Source organism: Schistocerca piceifrons, chromosome 5 (genome assembly GCF_021461385.2).
Source record: "Schistocerca piceifrons isolate TAMUIC-IGC-003096 chromosome 5, iqSchPice1.1, whole genome shotgun sequence".
Taxonomy (NCBI): Eukaryota; Metazoa; Arthropoda; class Insecta; order Orthoptera; family Acrididae; genus Schistocerca; species Schistocerca piceifrons.
This window is the reverse complement of record NC_060142.1, coordinates 438,954,949-438,971,699: the sequence shown is the minus strand read 5'-3', so window position 1 is coordinate 438,971,699 and position 16,751 is coordinate 438,954,949. Positions and strand designations below refer to the sequence as shown.

At 40.3% G+C, this 16,751-nt stretch overlaps 1 non-coding gene across 1 annotated transcript; it reads right to left on the bottom strand.

Moving 5' to 3' along the window:
* Positions 1-15,050: 15,050 nt before the first annotated feature.
* On the bottom strand, positions 15,051-15,124 carry Trnaa-ugc. The gene has a single exon. It is a non-coding gene; the product is annotated as a tRNA-Ala (tRNA).
* Between the last annotated feature and the right edge of the window lie 1,627 nt (positions 15,125-16,751).

Genomic DNA, 16,751 nt, shown 5'->3' with positions numbered 1-16,751 from the left:
TGACAGAAATTCTGACCCCTAGGGTAAGTCTGCAGGGGTCAGCTCCTGTACCTTCTGCTGATTGAGGAACTCCTGCAATCATACTTATACAGCGGGTACTTATGGTCAGATCTTCATCTACTATTTCCAGGATGTTCTCGACACCCATGGTTTAATGCCTCCCGCATATGGCATTATGCATCACAGCTCGGAAACACAGCAGTTTCAGACAAACTTTATTTAACATTTTAATCTTATTTTGATGTATACATTACAATCACGAATTGTGTACAGTTACTTTTTATTCACCCTGCGGACCTGTGTACCTAGATTCCAGTCTAGCACGTTACAGAACTGGGATTTTTTCCTACCAAGTGCGAGGCTATCTGAGAAAGGGACTGAGGGCGGATTTAATATTGCGATATATATCTTACAACCAAGGGAAACCCCAAAAAGCTTGTTCAGAACACTGGACGGAGACGTTCTTTGAATTTACTTCAGGTACTATATGTCCCAGAGTAAATATGAAACGTAGTGTACGTTTAAGGGCGTATGTTCATTTCTTTGCAGAGTTAAGCCGACGACATACTTGAATTGTACGGTATACCTTTGTTGCTGTAGATGGCAAGCGATGCGATCAACGGCGACTCTGAATAATCTTGATGCTTTTTGTATATATGATAACATCAATTACAATAAGAGCACGCATTGAACAGAATGTAATATGAATTTTTGTTGTGACTTACGTTTAAAGAGTCACGTGAATACTTTTCACACCAGAATGCATCTCCTCCCTAGCACTGAAGTACACGCAGTCGTAAATATTGTGACACACTTCATCGATGTACATTTCACTGACGCTGGATATTACAGTTAGGTTCTTGTTTGACCACTGAGATTTATGGAGTTTCCGTGAACTCTGAGTTAAAGCTAGTAAGCAATAACCTGAGAGTGCTCCATCAGATGGACTCAAAATCAAGTACAGCTGCTGTTCCAGTAGTTACTATTGGAAGACAGGAATGTACTTCTCATTGCTTACGCCTGAATATGGGGGGTAAGAACAAATAGCAAATCCGTTAGCACCATCAACACACAACGGCAAATCCCTGTTATTTGGGTCAGGCGTGATACAGACTTTAGGTCAAATTCAGAATGAAGAAAGATGGTCTTAAACGACTCCCAGTTCATATTATAACAGTAGAAGGAAAGGTAAAATCAACCTGCTTCACTAGAGCATTAGAGGCGATGAAAAAGTAGAGCGTAAATTATTTATATTTTGTTCAAAATCTTAGTATCTGAAAAGAAATTATGTCATTTGTCTGTCTAAACACCACATGGAAAATCTTGATGTAAGCTATTATAAGTTATCTGTGCATTCACGTACATCAAATGAGGCTAAAGTAGTTGTCAAAGTCATAAAAAAGAAATGTAAATACAGAAATTTAGAAGCAAGTAAATTCTGTATTATTAAGGAAATAGAATGTTCTGTGTTACAGTCTACACGTTTCCACTGCGTAGCTGTGAAATTTCATAAATAATTTTGATGATTTATCTTATTCTCTGTCGGACACAAATAAGGTATTACTGATTTGTGGTAATTTTAATGTAAATTTATGTAAGGATTCTGTCAGGAAAAGGGATTTGAGAGTGCTGTCAGGTAAAGACAGTTTCGTATGAGTCATAAATTTCCCTATCCGAGTAGCTCAAGATAGTGGTATCCTTAGAGATAATGCCATTTACAACAAGGGAAGTTGAAGAAACACATACGTATCCTGTCGTAAATTCATTGTCACATCACGTTGCACCGGTAGTCACATTGCATAACCTAATCCCATATACAGTTGACAAAACAGTAAAAAACAGCGAGTCTGATTAATGGCAAAAGTAAAACTAATATCTATTACGGATGAGGAACACTGCGACAGTGATGAATAATGGTTTCTTGAAATTACTGCAACCAGTCGCCTATTGAAACTTTTTAAAAAAATTTAATTTTTTTCACTAAGTTTAAGTACACAAAGAACCTAATGCTATCTCTGTATTCAACTTATTTCTTCTTAAATTTGTAGTCATTTTTCAAAGCAGTTTTCCTAAAAAGACAAATATAATAAAGGGAAGTTATTAAAGGAACAGGTCTTCGAACAACTTCCTAACGAAAAAATGGCTTGTACAAAACGAAAAGAATAACTACTGATCCGGAAATACTTTCGTTTTATAAGGAGTAACATATTAAGAAAAGTTGTAAAAATGTTCAAGAGTATGTTCATCTTGTGTTTACAAATCAGACAGTAAAATAAAATCATTAAGGGATATCGTTACAAGACAGATGCTGAAAAACGTCATAGAACATTACTCCCGTCGAAGAGAATGGAAGCACTGTAAAAGAATGTTCATCTGTATCAGATATTTTTAATAATTAATTTTCAAAAACAGGCAAGAAAATGGGCGTAGACAGAAGAAGCAATACCGAGCCAATCTCTCTCTCCTAATTGGAATAAGAAAGATCATAATGACTAAGAGGAGGAACTTCATATCTCCGTTAATATACTAAATAATTGTGGCATTGTAATATGTAGTGTTATTAGTCACTTATATAATGCGTAGTTAGTTGTTGACGTTTCTCTCGATAGCTTGAAATCTGCCACTGTTAGGCCTCTTTATTCGAAATGTGACCCCTTCAACGCCAATAACTGTTGCCCTGTCTGGCTCCTTACATGATTTCCTAATATTTTTGAGAAGATAATATAGTACATTGATATCACCCACCTGGTAGCAATGGATGTTTAGCCTGTCACAGGTTGGATTTCAAAACGGACATTCTACTAGTCAGTTACTTTCGCGTTTGCTGATAATATAACAAAAATCTTTGAATGATGATGAACTGTTGCCTGCTGGCTTAATCAGTGACATAATGAAGGCACCTGAGTGTGAGAGTCGCAACACTCTACTAGAGAAATTAAGTTTTTCGGAGTACGTAGTTCAACTTATTTAATAAATAGAACGCAGCAAGTTACCCTAGGCTGATCGAGCAATACAAAGACGGACACCACATTATCTGTATGGGGAGAAATAGCTATCGGAATCCCGTAGGATCGATCAATCGCCCCTCACTTTTCTTGCATTATGTCAATGATCTGTCATTTTATTTGAGTCAGGAGAAATAATTATTGGTGTTGGCAAGAGATACAAGCATTGCTGTGAATTCGACCAAAGAAGCGTCAATAGAGAAAATAGTAAATGCTAGTTCTGTGAAAGGTACTGACTGGGTTTGTATATGTGGGGTAGCTTTAAACTATGAAAAGATACAGTTCATGCAGATATTTACTGTCAAAAAATCCCACTTCCTATTAACGTAGTGCATCATCAATGAATAATAATACATGCTAAAAATTCTAGATATGTATACTGATGAAATCTTAACCTGGAAATACAGTACACTGATTTCCTAAAAGGTTTAGCTTCGCCTAACTTTGTCATAAAAATAATTGCAAACTTCGGGAATATAGAAGCAGATAAGATAACATATTCTACATATTATCATTAACTGATGCTTTATGGAATAAACTCCTCAATTAGGCAAAATGCATGTATTGCACAAAAGAATGTACTTAGTACTATTTTTGTGTTTCACATACATACAGCAAAGCGTCTCTATAAGAAACTGGAAATATTAACCACAGACTCACTACATGTTTATTCATGTATGAAATTTTTTATTAATAATCCACCTAATTTTGACGGCAACATAGATGTCCACAAGTACAAAACTAGAAGGAAAAGTGACTGTATTTTACGTTAAAGAATCTAACTTTTGCACAGGAAGTGGTGAAAAACGCAGTTATAAAACTGTTTGATGGTCTTCTCATGGAAATAAAAAGTCTGACAGATAGCAGAAGGGTTTTCAAAGGTAGGTTAAATATGTTCCTCCTTAACAACTACTTATACCGCATAGAAGTGTTCTTCAATAGAAAGAACTAATCAGTTTACAGAACAAACCTGTAAATGACCAGTAGCCAATATGTAGCCATAAAATACTTTTTCACACGGCTTTACGTCAGTTTTGTTGACATGTTGAACACTGTGACATTCACAGTGAATACTGTCTACGGATAATTAAGTTAATGTAATTCGCTCTTTCCACATACGGTATTCTAAGTACCATCTACAGAGATGACGACGTAGGCTTTTAATTTTGTACTAACTTGGCGGCTGCTAAATAAGATACCTCCGTATGGGGTATAAAACTAGGTTTTGTGATTGGATCGAACACGTGCTGCAAGGGAAGACACAGCACGTTAACTTGAGTGGGATGTCATTTTTAGAAATCGAAGTAATATCTGGCGTGCCAAAGGGGAGTTTGATATTGATATTACAATTGCACGTTATACATCAATCCCTTAGCGGATACTCATAGTTCTGATCACAGTCTTATTGGAGATACAATTATCTACGGGAATTACATTGTATATATTTCTCTAATATCCGTTTCGATTACAACTAAATACCATTGGTATTTGCTCTAAGTGTATGGAGATCTCTCCGCTTTGCGAAACGTAAAAGCGAAGTACTTTAGGATACAATATTAACGATTTACAACCAGATTCAGTCATGTCATACAATTACCTGTAAGTACCAATGTGTAGACGGATGTATGGACCAATCACTTAGACTCAGTTGTGCGTAAAGCAAATGGTAGACCACGATGCATTGATAGAAAACTGCAGTTTGTTAACAAGAGAGATTGCAGAAAGAACACTTACAAGGCCCATACTTGAGCGCTGCTCAGTGTAGTCATATCAGGTCACACTGACAGGAGGCATCGAGTGTAGACAAAAGAAGGGTGGTGCAAACTGTCACATGCTTTTAGAAAGACGAGAGAATGCAGTGGATATGTAGGAAAAATCCTTAAATGCTCCAAGAAAGACGCTTGTATTAAACATTTGAAGTACCAACACTGCTAGAGGAAACTATCAGTTTCTTAACTCCCTGTGTATTGATGTAGAGATCATGATGATAACACTGGAATAATTGACAATTCACACAGACGTGTACAAATAAAAATTTGGTTTATTTCAAGTGCTTGATAATGGCTCATGGCCGAAATTAGCTAATACCCCGATTTTAATAAAGAGTCCAATACAGCATGCAACGAACAATGTATTCTTTTATTAAGTATAAGTCACGCTCTACGTCCGTGAATGGAACTAAAAGAAATTTACAAAATGTAAAACAAGGGAAAACATTTTCTGATGAAAAGTATGAAGAGACTGACAGAGTATACAGGGTGAGTCACCTAACATTACCGCTGGATATATTTCGTAAACCACATCAAATACTGACGAATCGATTCCACAGACCGAACGTGAGGAGAGGGGCTGGTGTAATTGGTTAATACAAACCATACAAAAATACACGGAAGTATGTTTTTTAACACAAACCTACGTTTTTTTTAAAATGGAACCCCGTTAGTTTTGTTAGCACATCTGAACATATAAACAAATACGTAATCAGTGCCGCTTGTTGCATTGTAAAATGTTAATTATATCCGGAGTTATTGTAACCTAAAGTTGACGCTTGTGTACCACTCCTCCGCTGTTCGATCGTGTGTATCGGAGAGCACCGAATTACGTAGGGATCCAAAGGGAACGGTGATGGACCTTAGGTACAGAAGAGACTGGAACAGCACATTACGTCCACATGCTAACACCTTTTTATTGGTCTTTTTCACTGACGCACATGTACATTACCATGAGTGGTGCGGTACACGTACACACGTGGTTTCCGTTTTCAACTACGGAGTGGAATAGAGTGTGTCCCGACATGTCAGGCCAATAGATGTTCAATGTGGTGGCCACCATTTGCTGCACACAATTGCAATATCTGGCGTAATGAATGTCGTACACGCCGCAGTACATCTGGTGTAACGTCGCCGCAGGCTGCCACAATACGTTGTTTCATATCCTCTGCGGTTGTAGGCACATCACGGTACACATTTTCCTTTAACGTACCCCACAGAAAGAAGTCCAGAGGTGTAAGATCAGGAGAACAGGTTGGCCAATTTATGCGTCCTCCACGTCCTATGAAACGCCCGTCGAACATCCTGTCAAGGGTCAGCCTAGTGTTAATTGCGGAATGTGCAGGTGCACCATCATGCTGATACCATATACGTCGACGCGTTTCCAGTGGGACATTTTCGAGCAACGTTGGCAGATCATTCTGTTGAAACGCGATGTATGTTGCAGGTGTTTGGGCCCCTGCAATGAAGTGAGAACCAATGAGGTGGTCGCCAATGATTCCGCACCATACATTTACAGTCCACGGTCACTGTCGCTTTACCTGTCTGAGCCAGCGAGGATTGTCCACGGACCAGTAATGCATGTTCCGTAGATTCACTGCCCCGTGGTTTGTGAAACCCGCTTCATCGGTAAACAGTAGAACTGCAACGCATTCTCTGTTAATGCCCATTCACAGAATTGCACTCGATGATTGAAGTCATCACCATGTAATTGCTGATGTAGCGACACATGAAACGGGTGAAAGCGGTGACGATGCAGTATGCGCATGACACAACTTTGACTCAGTCCACCGGCTCTCGCAATGTCCCGTGTACTCATGTGTGGGTTCATGGTAACAGCAGCTAACCCACCAACTGCACCCGCTTCTCCCGTGACGGGCCTGTTACGGACCAGTTTGCGTGCTACGACCATACCTGTTGCATACAGCTGGCGGTAGATGTTTTGCAATGTGCGGCACGTTGGATGCTCTCTGTCGGGGAACCGATCTGCATACACCCTGCAGGCTTCAGCTGCATTTCGTCGACACTCGCCATAGATGAGTATCATCTCCGCCTTTTCAGAGTTCGAATACGCCATGGTCACAGTTCCTACAACACTACACTACCACAGACGTCTGGTAACACGGTGTACTACATTTGATCTGCGTGCGGAGACGAATGCAGAATAACAATAGCAGCAAGCGCTACATGCGGGCACTGCGACAGCTAGACCAAACCACAACAGTGCACTACAGCCACACTCGTAAACACGGTCGTCATCGTAAACATGTCCCTGCAGATGCTGCTCGCCGACCGTGACCCGTGTTTGTTACAACACGCAACTGAACGTCGGAGGTTTCAAGCGTCAACTTTAGGTTACAATACCTCCGGATGTAATTAACATTTTACAATGCAACAAGCGGCACTGATTACGTATTTGTTTATATGTTCATATGTGCTAACAAAACTAACGTGGTTCCATTTAAAAAAACGTGGGTTTGTGTTAAAAAACATACTTCCGTGCATTTTTGTATGGTTTGTATTAAACAATTACACTAGCCCCTCTCCTTTCGTTCGGTCTGTGGAATCGGTTCGTCAGTGTTTGATGTGGTTTACGAAATATATCCAGCGGTAACGTTAGGTGACTCGCCCTGTATATGTATAAAGGCACTGAAATACCTGGAATTAACTAAATGCAATTACTGTTAATGTAAGTACTGCGTCGCAGTGGTGCAAAGGGTATGTGTCAAACTACAAATGCAAGTATCTGGGATCAGTTGTTACGTATTTCGCCCTTGGTAACGATTTTTTAAATCCGCAAAACGCCATGTTGCATGTGATTTGGAGTCCACGTTGAACTATAGGTCTCACTTTTGTTGCAGAAATCAGCTGGCGAAACAAAGCAAAGGCATCACACTCCCAATCGGACCATGCGCAGGAAAGGACTGCGTTGTTCAAACCAGCCTTCGGGTTTTAGACAGCTTACTTTTACTTTAAGTTCATAAATGATTGTGTAATAGATTATGCTTTCCTGAACCAATATGTTATATATCAAATAGATCTTAGACTTTTATTACACTTCCACACCTAAATGATCAAGTAACGGAAGCTATGAAACTAGTTTCGCCCTTGGATCTCACGACTGCCTTGATTACAAATTGTTTTTGAATTTGAAAATGTTTTTTCCTTAGTCCAATTATAAGAGCAGATTTCACAGTATAGCATTATCAGAAGTAGTATAAGTATCTGCAAATCCCATGGATTCCTTAGGACACAGTGCTTAACGCACCAAAATATTATCGAGAAGTGTTTGGTTTCAAATCCCAGTCTAACCGTCTAGATGCAGATTTCTGAGTTCCCTAAATCGTTTATGGGGAATGTTGGAATGTTTCCTGTCAAGAGGACGCTCTTTGAATCCTTAGTCCTTAACCAGTCCGAGCTGTGGTCTAACAACGTCGTCATCTTCGGCACTTTAAAGCCTAATATTTCTTTTTTCATGTTATTTCTGCTGTTTTCTTGTGATTTATGTTATTGTGATTAAACCCAAATACCAAGGAGGTCTGTCGCATTCTGCTGTACAGATTACATGGCTCTTATTCCTTAGGTATTTCATTATTGCCATACAGTAAAGTGTTTCTCCGCATATTAGTCTGCTTACCTCTCCAGTGGTATTCTATCAACGACACCACTGTGCGTTCTACTTTGTACGACGCATTTCTCCTAATACGCCGGGAACAGAAATCTGTGGCACAGTCACGTATCTCCGATGTCTCAGTGTTTCGCGGCAGTGACACGGTTTCGTATTACGAAACGAGATGAGACTTTCTCTAACACTTGATCGTTAGGTTCTGGTCTCCAGAGGACGGAAGAGCCAGTCCTTCGTGTGTGAGCATCAAGTTTCTTAGGTAATGGATGTCAGCTGGTTCTAGTTTCTCCTCATAGTTCTCCTTACGTAGCTGGTCGCTAGAGTCTCCTGATAGTTATAGCCACTTTATAAAGAAGATGGTCTCTCTTGAACAGCCCAGTAGCAGAGGGCTCAACCATCGTTATTGTCCAGTGCAGTCACCAAATAGTAACCGATGAAGAGAAAAAAAAGATAAATAGAAATGTCAACGACAAAATTATTAAAGCACTTGCTTCTAATGATGTCTATCTGTCCTTACATAATTTCTGAGTAAATGCTAGTTGTTTAAGGTTAGTGTGTGATACTGGTTGCTTAGAGAAGTCTTGTGGGTCGTTTTTCCAAACGGGATAGCCCTCACATCAATTGCGTGAGTACGTAACTACAAGTGCGACGGAGGACGGAATGAGTGAATTACGAACCAATATTGAGATTTCACAATTAATGGTTTTTATAGAACGAGCTACTAGTCATAATCCATAACATGTACTGGGGTTCTCTTCAAAGACATACTGAGTTAATAAGTCGTCTGTTTGTTTGGGAAGTATGCAGTTTGATTTGGGAAAGGGGAGGGGGGATTTGTCGAAACGGAAATGAACATATTGTGCAACTACTTTCCCGAGGATAATTCATTCCTGCAATTCGCCAAAAAAGCCTCCACTCACAATGTGCTTACTTGTAACAAGAAAATGGCGAAATAGTAACTTCATGTGTGTGCGATTCTCTCGTTTCTATTTATAGCTTAACATTACTCCTATATAGGTACTTTTTTGAACTTTCCCACCTCCACCCCTCCCCTCTGCAACTCCTCACCACCATTTATAGCTTAGGATTACGCCTATATAGGTGACTTCCGGATTCTCTCGCCCTGTCCCCTCTCTCTCATTCTCCCCAGTATTTTATTATCGTGGCTGCCATATCCTGCGACAGAGTTGATGTTTTACACTGTAGCCAAGTTTCTTAAGATAACGATACCGAAGTGCCTGTGTTGTTAAGAAAACCGACGAGAAGTTCCTTCGGACATACAGTCGAGGGTAGTTCGTATCCGAAACTGCGAATAAATTTTTGGAACACAACATATTACCAGCTCAGAGACAGAAGTGAAGACACTTTCTGCAGGACCTGACCATCATTTTGCGGGACAATGCTCAAACAATACAGTGCAAGCTGTTACTGATTTGTTTGACTGATGGGGGTGCTAAGTGCTATACCACCTGCTGCTCTTTTACAAGAGAATATGGGCTTGGGACAAGGAATGAGAGAGGAGAAAGACTAATTGAGTTCTGCAATAAATTTCAACTAGTAATAGCGAGTTGCTTAAGAATGACAAGAGGAGGAGACATACTTGGAAAAGCCAAAGTCATACCGGAAGATTTCTTAGATTACATCATTGTCAGGCAGAGATTCTGAAATCAGGTACTGGGTTGTAAGGTGTAATCAGGAGCAGATACAGACTTAGATCACAATGTAGTAGTGATGAAGAGTAGGCTGACGTTTAAGATATTAGTCAGGAAAAATCAAATTTAACGAAGTTGGGTACGGAAGTACTAAGGAATGACGAGATACGGTTGAAGTTCTCCAAGGCTAAACATACAGGAATAATGAATAACTCAGTAGCCTGTACAGTAGAAGGAATGGATATCTCTGTAAAGGGCAATCAAAGAATTTAGAAAGAGAAACATAGGTACAAAGAAGATAACTGCGGAGAAACCATGGGTAACTGAAGAAATACTTCAGCTGATCGATGAAAGAAGGGCGTACAAAAATGTTCACCGCAATTCAGAAATACAGAAATACAACACGCTGAGAAATGAAATCAATAGCAAGTGTAGGGAAGCTAAGACGAAATGCCTGCATGACAAATGTGAAGAAATCGAAAGAGAAATGAGTGTCGGAAGGACTGTCACAGCATATAGGAAAGTCAAAACAATCGTCGGTGAAATTAAAAGCAATGGTGGTAATGTTAAGAGCGGAACGGGAAATGCACTATTAAAAGCAGAGGAGAGAGAGCAGATAAGTGGAAAGAGTACGTTCAAGGCCTCTGTGATTGGGAATATTTGTCTGATGTTATAGAAGACGGAACAGGTGTCGATTGAGAAGAGATAGAGAACCCAGTCTTCGAATCAGAATTTAAGAGAGCTTTGGAGGACCTGAGATCAAATAAGGCAGATGGGATGGACAACAATCCATGGCAACAAAACGACTCTTCATCTTGGCGTGTAAAATGTATGAGTCTGGCGACAAACTATCTGCCTTTGAAACAATATCATCCACAAAATTCCGAAGACTGTAAGAGCTGATATGTGCGAGAATTATAGCACAATCATCTTAACATATAATGCATCCAAGTTACTTACAAGTATAATACACAGAAAAATGGAAAAGAAAATTGAGGAAGTGTTAGATGACGATCAGTTTGGATTTAGGAAAGGTAAAGGCACGAGACAAGTATTTCTGACTTTGCGGTTTATAATGGAAGCAAGACTAAAGAAAAATCAGCACATGTTCATAGGATTTGGCGACCTGGAAAAAGCGTTAGACAATGTAAAATGGTGCAAGATGGTCGAAATCCTGACAAAAATGTGGGTACGCTGTAGGGACAGATGGGTAATATGCAATATGTGCAAGAGCCAAGAGGGATTAATAAGAGAGTGGACGAACAAGAAAGAAGTGCTCGGATTTAAATATGTGTAAGACATGTAAGGTAGCCTTTCGCCCCGAAGAGGCAATGATGGAAATAAACGAAAGGTTCAGCAGTGGAATTTAAATTCAAGGTGAAAACATTGCTATGAAAATGAAGAAGAATAACGTGTTATGCTGAACGTAATGGACAGTCTAATGAGTACAGAATATCGACTGAGAGTAAATCGAAAAAAGTAGGAAGTTATGAGAAGCAGCATAAATGAGAACAGCGAGAGACTTAACATCAGTATTTATAGTCACGAAGTAGATGAACCTTGGGAATTCTGCTATCTAGGCAGCAAAATAGCCAGTGAGGGACGGAGCAAGGAGGACATCAAACGCAGACTTACCACTGGCAAAAAGGCATTCCTGGCCAAGAGAAGCCTACTAGTATCAAACATAGGCATTACTTTGAGGAAGACATTTCTGAGAATGTACGTTTGGAGTACAGCATCGTATGGTCGTGAAACTTGGACTTTGGGAAAACAGAAACAGAAGAGAATCGAAGCATTTAAGGTGCGGTGCTACAGACGAATGTTGATAATTTGTTGGACTGATGAGGTAAGGAATGATGAGGTTCTGCACAGAATTACAGAGGAAAGGAATATGTGGAAAACACTGATAAGGAGAAGGGATAGGATGACAGAACATCTGTTCACACATCGGGCTATGGCTTCCATCGTACTAGAGGGAGCTGTACAGGGCAAAAACTGTAGTAAAGACAAAGATTGGAATATATGCAGCAAATAATTGAGGACGCAGGTTGCAAGTGCTACTCTGAGACGAAGAGGTTGGTACTGGAGAGGAATCCGTCAGCATCAAACCAGTCACAAGACTGATGACTCAAAAAAATAATTAATAAAGAAATAAAATGTATCACAACATTGGATTTTGAATTTTTTCCAACTGTTCCGAGAATGCTTCTCTCGGTTTCTTCTTATTGTCTCCATTAACGGGAGGATGGCAATTAACAAATGTATGCCGTTAATTTTTGCATGTCACTGCTACAAGAGACAATCTTTTGAGCTGGATGTGAGTTCTGCAACGTTATCTACTAAATTTTTATGAATGTACCAAGTACTGGCATGCCTTTTTCACTGTTTTATTGCTGATTTATCCTTAAAAATTCTGAGGTTTATGTTTTTGTAACACTTTCGTCCAAAAATCGTGTTTCTTAACTGTTAAAATTGGTATTTCATTTTCATCTACGTGAATTTCAATTTCTTTCAGCTTACCAATTTTTAGTAATGAGTTTTCATGCAAGGAACCTGCGAAGAATTTCCTTTTGAACCTGTGTTTGGAAGGATACAAAGAATATTACGACGCATCCTTACTGCAGATGCTTTGACCGCCCAAAATCCTAGGTTCCGATGCAATGCATAAAGCAATAGAGGAGTCCTCTTTTAAGTTACCACCTGAGATGGTGCTTATTTTTAGGGGATTCTCATTCTGCAATTGAAACAGTACATTGTACATAGTAGGAAAGAAATTCCAAGATAAGATCACATTGCTAGTCCCAAATGATTGTTTTTCGTGGTTTTCCCAGTTATGTTCTCTCGCTCTCCAGTGGTGGAGTTTTCCATTGTTTTTTGTATTGTTTTACTCTCCAATATTTGACACAAATGACACTTTTGTAAAATAACAATAATTTGAGGTTGAAATATGTTATGTCCTAGCCAGTAATGCCAACCGAGCCCGCTGCCAAAAGGTTGGCAGCATCAAAGTCCGGACGCCGTCCGCATAAGCAGCGCGAGCGATACAGGAAATCGCCGCAAGTCTGCGCGCGCCACCGCTGGCTTCTGGCTTCTTAAGCGCTGGAGTCGCGAGCGCTAGGACAGTTCTGTATTCGCCGCTCAGTTGTATACTCGCCACCGAATTGTGTACTTGCTAGTCAGTTGTGTGTTTATCGCGGCAGAGTTGTTGTTTGTCGTCAGCCGACGCTGACCTAGCCGCTCCGACTCGAACTAGACAGATTCTGTAGACACAGAGTTCACTATTGTGTTTCTGTATCTTCATCAATAAAGCTAAGTACCGACTTTTACTTAATCAGAGTGTTTGGGTTTTCATCTTTCTGTTTACTGTTCCAGCGGACCGGTCGGCCCGCTATTAAAAGTGTGGCGGTGACTTCGTAAGCCATTTCTACAGCCAAGTGTTTGTCGCTACGAACACCGCCACAAAAAAATATAAATAAAATTTTGTTGTTTTAAGAAGAATGAAAAAAGATGTTATGATAGAGGAGAGGTTTGTTAGTGCCTTCACCAACTGTGACTAGCTGTGAATACCTCGGAATTGTTTCTTAGAGATTTGACTGCCTGCGACAGCAAAAAAGTTTATAGTAAGTAGGAGGGAAATGGTATTTGCAAATCTTGCTATTAACTGTAGGTATTCATGCATGTAAAACATTGGTTGCTTTTTGGCTAGACAGCCAGCATCTTACCTTACATTTACTATGGTATTCGCTGTCCTTAATTATTTTTGACTGATATGTACAATTTTCCAATGCATTTGGCATTTTATATCTGATTAATAATTCTAGATGTCTTATTTACTGTTACATATCATCTTCCTCCTCCTCTTGTTCCTCTTCAGTGTCACTGTTGTCGCTGTCACTGTGGGTGTCGCTGTCCAATCTTTGGAGTTCTTTGTTACGTTGCATATAAGCAAGTCTGTTATATCGTGTCCGCAGGTACTTTTCATGTGTTGTTTTTGAAATACAGTCCGTTAACGCATTTAATGTGTCCATGATCCTTGGTATCTTACTGCTGTGTGTATGTATGTCTGATTTTGTGCACTCTAAGTGTAGTGTGTGTCTGTTGCGCGCTTTGTGTCGACAGAAGAAGACACTGCGTTCTGGGGAATCTTCTTCCCCTGCATGTGCATGTAGGTGTCACTCTCAGACTCTTGCGGTTGAAGGGCGTCTGATAAGGCATATGTCCAGTTAAGGAATGAACCATATCGCGACTGTTATCGGTGTGTTTCATTCTCAACCGCTCCCCTATTACTTACTTCCAATTCATCCAGAAATATCGTCTGTGTTGGTACATAAGTTATTGTCTGTATCTTATCTAGCTTCCCCATCTTTAAATAATACCTTGTAGCTCTGTATTTGATAGCGATATCTATCGGGAATATTTCGAGTAGCACACACAATGCATCCACTGAGGTGGTACCGTAGGCTCCTGGTAGTCTAAGTACGACACTTCTCTGCTCTCGTCTGACTGATGCTTTGTTTGTGACCAGCTTCCGTCAGTGCGCCCACTCGTTAGATGCGAAGCTGAGACTGATTCGAAGAGCGCACAGTGATAAGTCTGTATGATTGACAGAAGTAGTCTGTCCTTTTTTGAATTTAACCTCACCTGCTTATGTACTATGTATCAATTTCTGATCTATGCCTTCATGTGTGGCGTCACGGCAGATAACGGACAATACAGCAGACTCAACTCTCATTAAGTTAACGCCGTAGCGAAGCTTCCCGTCAGTTACTGTGTAGCCGTCCTATGAAAATACAGACTGTTTTTTAATCTCTGTTTTACGTCTAGCATATTCGCGCGCAAGAAGGGCTGGGGGAGCGTGGGCGGGGGGGGGGGGGGGGGTGGAGCGGGGCGGGGTACATTTCTAGGGATGTCTATTTTTTCCCTTGAAATTACATTGAAATGAACACCCATAGCTGCTTACAGGCTTTGACATACGTCAACGGGGACAGATGAAAATGTGTGCCCCGACCGGGACTCGAACCCGGGATCTCCTGCTTGCATGGCAGACGCTCTATCCATCTGAGCCACCGAGGACACAGAGCATAGCACAACTGCATGGATTTATCTCTGGCACGCCTCCCGCGAAACCCACATTCTCAACGTATTGTCCCGCACTACATTCGTAGTGCCCCTGCGCATTATACTCATTACTCGCGGCGCGTTGCCGATTCCCGTAAGAGTTCGGGCACTGTTTGCGCATTCGCACAGAAGAAGATTGTCAAGTGGCCGGTGAGTCTTAACTATATATTTACTAAGATGGTATCTGTTCTTTCGGACATCTTAGTAAATATATAGTTAAGGCTCACCGGCCACTTGACAATTTTCTTCTTCTGTGCGAATGCGCAAACAGTGCCCGAACTCTTACGGGAATCGGCAACGCGCCGCGAGTAATGAGTATAATGGGCAGGGGCACTCCGAATGTAGTGCGGGACAATACATTGAGAATGTGGGTTTCGTTTTTTACCACCAGGTGCAGAGAGGGTGCCATATTAGTGGAATGGGAGAAATTTCGCCACCCACAGACAGAAAGAAAAGTCCTGAGAACTTAAGATTAAAAAGAGTGCTATTGCAGTATTTATTCATATGAAACCACCGGTTAATAACTGCCTAAGAAACATGCCATCATGAAGGAGATCTAACGCCCAGAATTCTCAGTACAGAGCAGGACGATGGACACTGAATTGGAGGCTACAAATACTGTAGGAGGAAGCTCGAAAAAATCTAGTTAAAGTGGACAAAGCATGTTTACCGCGAAATCACGCACGGAGCAGACGCTGGGAGTGCAGTGTCTTCACTTTGAGGGCAAACTTCTTGACCAGTCTTCTGCAGATTCTACCTGAGACGTCACATGCAGAGAGCGTGGACATTATATACTTTGAGATGGAGGGAGGCGAAGGCAATATCTGCAAATAGATTGGTGGAAATGACGAAAAAAATCCTTTTTGACACTTTAGGCGTAATTTTTACCAAGCCACATTTGTATTTATGTTATTGTACAATAAACTTTTGCTACACTTAGATAAGCTACCGCTTCGAAAAAACACAGTAATTTTATCCTATTTTATCTGATTATTTCGAAGTATTTTCTTATGTATTTGTGTTACTGTACCTAGATATTTTTATCACACTTACATAAGCTACCTAATCGCAGAAACTGAGTAACTCTAGTATTTCATTCATTTAGTTCAGTACATTTTTTACATGACCTAAAATGAGTACTTTGGATTCTTTATACATGAATATTAACAGCGGCATAACAAGTATTACGTTTTCAGATATGACACAACAGTTCATGATTTTCTTATCTGTTTTTGAAGCTGTATCTTGATGACCAAAGTAAATGGGTGTTCTTTTGAGGAAAGTTGACCTTCGGTCACATCATACTTGGACATTCCATTATACTAGTAGCTGTGTGTTTTATTGGACGTTACTACCACAAGACTTCTTTGCTCTTTACAATGAATCGTTGATGTGAGTGGTGCATTATATATTCATTTGTTTACGTACTGTGCTAGAGGAGGAGATTAGTGTTTAACGTCCCCTCGACAACAACGTCGTTAGAGACGGAGCACGAGCTCGTATTAGGGAAAAATGGTGAAGGAAATCGGCATTGCCCTTTCAAAGCAACCATCCCGACATTTTCTTGAAGCGATTTAAAGAA